Source organism: Malus sylvestris, chromosome 6, assembly GCF_916048215.2.
Source record: "Malus sylvestris chromosome 6, drMalSylv7.2, whole genome shotgun sequence".
Classification (NCBI taxonomy): domain Eukaryota; kingdom Viridiplantae; phylum Streptophyta; class Magnoliopsida; order Rosales; family Rosaceae; genus Malus; species Malus sylvestris.
In genome coordinates this window covers 12,586,383-12,592,168 of record NC_062265.1, presented here as the reverse complement: position 1 = coordinate 12,592,168, position 5,786 = coordinate 12,586,383, and the positions used below count along the sequence as shown (strand labels likewise).

Here is a 5,786-nt window from a genome sequence, read left to right as displayed (position 1 = left end):
CCTTTTCTGGCGGATCTTGGGTCATTTGTGGGCTATGGTCTGGTCTTGGGCAAGTTGGGCTTCAAACTATCTATTATAGGCTCTTAAAATATTCAAAATAAGATGATTTCTTCAAGCCTTACTTTCATCCTGAAATACAATATAAACAACAAAATACCTTGTGATGCATAGAGATTTTAAGTCAAAAACCTAAGTAAAAGAGGGCATAAAAGTATAACTTTATGCACTCAGCATTGGCCTCTCTATCAAATGGATGTCAAAAATGCTTTCCTACATGGTGAGTTAGAAGAGGAAGTCAACATGAAATTGCCACCTGGGCACTCACAATCCTATGATCCAGACATGGTGCGTAAACTTCATAAATCCATCTACAGATTAAAGCTATCCCCACGGGCATGGTATGCTAAACTTAGTTCAGTTTTTGGGGAATTCGGCTTCCAAAGAAACAATGCTAATTCATCACTCTTCATTCGAATTGGTTCTGTGGGAAAATTGGTGGTTTTGATTTATGTTGATGACTTAATAGTGACAGGTGACAATGGTGAAGAATTTCATTTTCTTAAGCAAGCTCTTCAAAGAAAATTTGCTCTTAAAGACTTGGGAAGACTCAAGTACTTCCTAGGTATTGAGCTTGCTACATCCCAAAATGGGCTTTTCCTTAACCAAAGAAAATATGTCCTTGATCTCTTAAAGGATGCTAACTTGGAGGATTGCAAACCTGCACGTACCCCTCTTGACAACAAACTTCACCTCAGTACACATGGTGAAGCTCTCACCAATGTCATTGAGTATCAAAGGTTAGTAGGTAAACTTATATATCTTACTATCACACGACCTGATATCGCCATGCATATTGCCTTTAATCCTGCCTTTCACGAGAGAACAAAACATATTGAAGTCTATTGTCACTATGTTCAAGCACAAGTGCAATCCAAAGTCATCACCACTCACTATACACGCAGTCACGATCAGTTGGCTAATATTTTCACCAAGTCCTTTCCTACTACTCAGTTTTTACGGATTTTGTCCAAGCTTGGCTCAAGGAATCCCCTTGATCCAGCTTGAGGGGGCTTGTTGGAAGTTGGAGGTTATCGGGACTCTCATTGCTACAATCCTTGTCAGTTAGGTTTAGTGTTTTACCCAACATATAATTCTCAACAAGGGTTTAGGGTTTTATCCTGGATACCTAGTCATGTTGTCCTTTTTCCTTCAATTAAGGAACTTTGCTTTCTTGTTATTGTAAATAGATTAGGAGTGTTTCAAGGAGTGATTAAGGGAGTGATTAAAGTCTGTTTCTTCACTCCTCTCCTCTATATATGTTTCAGTCCTTGTAAAGTGTTCTTTACATAAGATATACAACATCTCTAAATTTCACAGTAGATAATATTGTTTGTTCGTAACTTTTACATTGGCATGATGTCTAATATAAAAATCCCTACAAACAGAAAATACACCCCAAATGTAACTTCAAAACTAATAACAATAACAACTTGTCGTCCAGTTCTCCCAACTCAATTGGCTAATACAACTTGTTACCACAGCGCACAAACCCCATGATGCCAGTCCGTGAATCATTTCAACCCTTACATCTGCAGTTGCATTATTCTGTTTACGCACAAACCCCATGATTGCAGAGAATCTCACTCATTGTTATCTAAGACAATGTATGGTTGTGCACCTGCAATGCTCAGTTGTATACTTGCTAATTCCTTCACAAAACATATTTAAAGGTAAAAGCTTTTATAAAACCAATGCAAGCTTTATACAACCTTCAATAAAAAAACACAAAGTTCAGTAGAAAAAAATAAAAAAAAATAAAAATTATCACCTGTTGTTCCATGAATTTGTTCCGTTCTTATCGAACTTGACAGTGAAAGAACTGTGGAAATAAATAAATAGAAAAGCCGGTTATCAAAAGAAAAAAGGGAAATAGATGGGATCATATCAGAAGCATCGACTAGCACAACCAAATATAATTTCTACAATCTGTTCACAAAGGATATCACCAGAAAAACCACAATTTAGCACTCATCTGGTAATTTGATATTCCAACTCAATCTTACATTTCCACTTTGTAATTCTGAATAATTTAATTTATATAAAATTTGGTTTTCTCTAGAGGGATACCAGAGAGATTGACGTTAGATAAATAGAATATAGAAAAGAAAAAACCTCAATAGTCTAAATAAGAACTAGATTACTTGGGTTTTCCTAAAGATAATGCATTGTCCAATTAGTTTCTATGCTTTACAAAAACAATAACTTACTCGAACGAAACTCAAAAAGTCTGGTAGGCGGCCACTGAAGAAAAGTATTTGCTTATTTTTGTTTGTTTCCAAATTGATTGGGTGCGTTTGTGAAGTGTCCAGTGTGATTGCTCAACCTCTTTTGTCGTTTCGATGGACTGAGACTTGATTTCGAATCTTTAACAATGACTTTTGTGGGTATCACTATCATTTTTCCGAAGCCCGTCTGGAAATGGGAGGAGGGGATTCTCTTCCCTCCTAATCTTTCTCTCCTTCTCTCTCCTCCTACTTGAATGTTACGGTTAAACCACATCAATATTTTATATTGATTTTTTTTATTGAGACAATAAGATAAAAATCAAAATGTGAGAGAAGAGGAGGAAAAAGGATGAGAATAGAAGATGAGAGAATCCTACTCCATGAAAATGTGGAATCTTCAGAATATCCGAGCTCTCATTCTCTATTGTAGATAAAATCAAGGATTGCCATAAAACAGTAATACGATTTGGAATCGAGAGTTGGAGAGTTGTGAAGGAAATTTTGTGAAAAAACATGTTCATTTGAGCAACATCTATAGCATGCAATTAACAATTAAAGGCGGAATCATGCTTGCATGCACTTAAAACAAAACATTACCCATGAAATTCAAAGCCTAGTAGTTAGGTGAACCAAGACTCAACTCAAAAGAAAGTGAGTTGAGAAATTTATACCTTTGTAGATTACTCTTTGCAAAAGCAAAGGATAATCACCCAAGAGATAGGGCCTTCATTCCTTGCTTCTTAGATCCATGGATTTGGATGGAAGAATAGGTTTCTCCAAGTTCTCAAAATTGAGAACCTCTAAGTCTCCACACCAAGGTAAGATTTTAAGAAGAAATGAGTGACCTAGAGGAAGTAAGATTGCTAGCTATTTTCCTCTAGGGTGGCCGGCCTCTTTAGAGAGAAAAGAGAGCTTGTGTTCTCATCCTTTCCCCAAAAGAAAACCCTTAATGAATTTTAGTTATAAAGTCATATTTATACCTTCCTTCATTGGAGTGGCAAACTTGTAATTAAAGCAAGTTCACTACCCTCCTCTAAATGGCCGGCCTTAAGGGTTTATTGGGCTTTCAAGCCCTTTGTTTATTCAAGTTGTCATACAACTTGAGTTAACGGGCTTTGAAGGAAAAATTTTGTCTTAGCTAAGAACAAGTAAGAACATTTGAATACATATGCAAACTATTAACACATTAAAGTAGGCATGCATTCAAAAACAATTCATAAAACCCATGACTTTCAAAGCCTAGTGAATGGTGAACCAAAAGACTCTTTAACAACATTAAAGAGAATGAAGAATTTAAAGATTCTTTACCCTTGAAGCTCATCCTTGTTTACACAAGGGATTCACCCAAGTGGAGGGCCTTCAAGTCACCTCCAAGCTTCTTGGATCTGACTTGTGATTTCCTTCTCCTTTTTGCTCCTTTGGTCCTTGAGGATGTGAGGAAAGGATCTCCAAAACACCAAAGGTTTGGTGTCTCTAAGTCTCCACACCAAGGGTGAGGTGTGAAGATGAAATGGATGACTTAGAGAAGAAAAGATTGCTAGATAAATGTCCTCTAAGTGGCCGGCCTCCTTGTTGAAAAAGAGAGAATAGGTTTCACCTCTTTTCTACAAGAAAAACCCTAATGAGAAAATAGCTATAAAGTTGCTTTTATAACACTTTTCTTAGATGAGTGGCAAACTTGCAATTAAGCAAACCTTCACCCTCTCCTCACCATGGCCGGCCTATTTGTTGTGATTGGGCTTATTGCCCATTTTGTTTTAGTTGTCATACAACTTAAACATAATGGGCCTTGTGGACCAAAACACTTTTGGGCCCCGAAACCCAAAACCAACTTAAAAGCCCAATACGAACCTTTCGTAAAATTAATTAACTAATTAATTAATCTTGACCATTCTTCAATTAAACCATTTAATTGCATATCCATTTCATTTAATTTCTTCACTTTCATCCTTACTCGGTGTACAATCCATTAGGTTCCATTTAGCGAGGTAGTGGGCGATTGTTACTCTTAACAATCGATTGTGAATTGAAACCACATTTCAATTCTCCCTTAAAATTAGTGTTTGCTAATCATCAGGGCTTCCACAAACCATGAGTGACACCTAGCACCATGTCATGGTTACCCAAGCTAAGTAGAATTGTTTGGAGAACCTATCCAGTTACAACTACAATGCAATACGGTCCTTCTCTAATACAATACTCTTAATCACATTGTTTAAGTGATAGTTTGTTTCATGTCTACTATCCAATGTGATACTTCTCCATATGATTCTTTTGAATAAGATTTGGAACAAACTTCCTAAGTCATATTCATATGCTTTGGCCAAAGACTCTCGAATCACATCTTAGAGTATTCTCCTTCCACCATGGAAGGTTAGAGATCCCTTGTTGTGGATTCATATGCCTACATTGTTGGAAATATGCCCTGAAAGTCAATCTTTGGAAGAAACCTTTCAGGACAAATGAATTGATGTATGGATGATTCTTATACATCAAATGGCAAAGACACGAATTAGGACTATCTCAATAAACGATATATGTCCTAAATAGTGTATCCATGGACAGTGGATCGATTGAAGAAGTAATCTAATGATGTTAGACTACAGAGACCTTCTTCACATAACCAAATGTCTAAAAAGGTTCCTGGTCGTTGGATTGTCTAAGGGATACTGACAATGCGTAGACCGGTACATACTGTGTCTGCTTCAATTGGAAGGATGGAAAGTCTCATCCCATTCGTGTTGTGACACTAAGACAAGTATGTAGGTGCTCATTAGGGGAATGAGTTCACTGAACACAATCGAACGAGAGTACTTGCATGGAGGTCTACTCACATGTCAAGCAAGTAACTCTAATGGTTGGAAAGATGTAAGTAATCCTTAGACCTGAGGCATCGTCGTTGTCTTGTTGTTAAGTACTTAATCTTTGATTATGTCAAAGTCTCCCCATTCGAGGGTGTCCACGGCATAATTGGGGTTAAGCCACTTAGTCATGAAGGCAAGTGTATGCGCAACAAGGAATCTCTAATCCTCGATAAGAGAGGAAGAATACTCTAAGATATGATTCGGGAATCTTCGGCCGAAGTATCGAGCGTAATAAAGGAAAGCGTTCCTATACGACTCAATTGAATCATATAAGAAGGAATAATCACATTAGGGGTTTGACATAATATATCCATACCCTAATGATGTGATTGAGAGTATTGTATTAGAGAAGGATCAAATTACATTGTAATTCCAACTGAATAGGTTCTCCGAATAAACTTCTACATTAGCTTGGGTAGCTATGACATATGGTTAGATGTCACTCATAGCTTGTGAGTTCTTCTAGATGATTAAATGTAGTCATCAAAGAAGAAAGGTGAATTGAAATGAAGTTTCAATTCACTAAGTGATTGAATTAAATTGGATTGGTGCCAATCACCTCACTGCCTTGCTAATTATAACCTAAAAGATTGTTCACCAATACACTATTGTAGTGAGTAACTAATGGATGATGGAA

The 5,786-nt window shown here is 36.9% G+C and overlaps 1 long non-coding RNA gene across 1 annotated transcript; it reads right to left on the bottom strand.

Annotated features, from left to right (window-relative positions):
• Positions 1 to 1,313: 1,313 nt before the first annotated feature.
• LOC126625080 (uncharacterized) lies at positions 1,314 to 2,214 on the bottom strand. Its single transcript, XR_007624316.1, has 2 exons — positions 1,829 to 2,214; positions 1,314 to 1,709 (listed from the first exon to the last, which is right to left on the bottom strand). It is a non-coding gene; the product is annotated as an uncharacterized LOC126625080 (long non-coding RNA).
• Between the last annotated feature and the right edge of the window lie 3,572 nt (positions 2,215 to 5,786).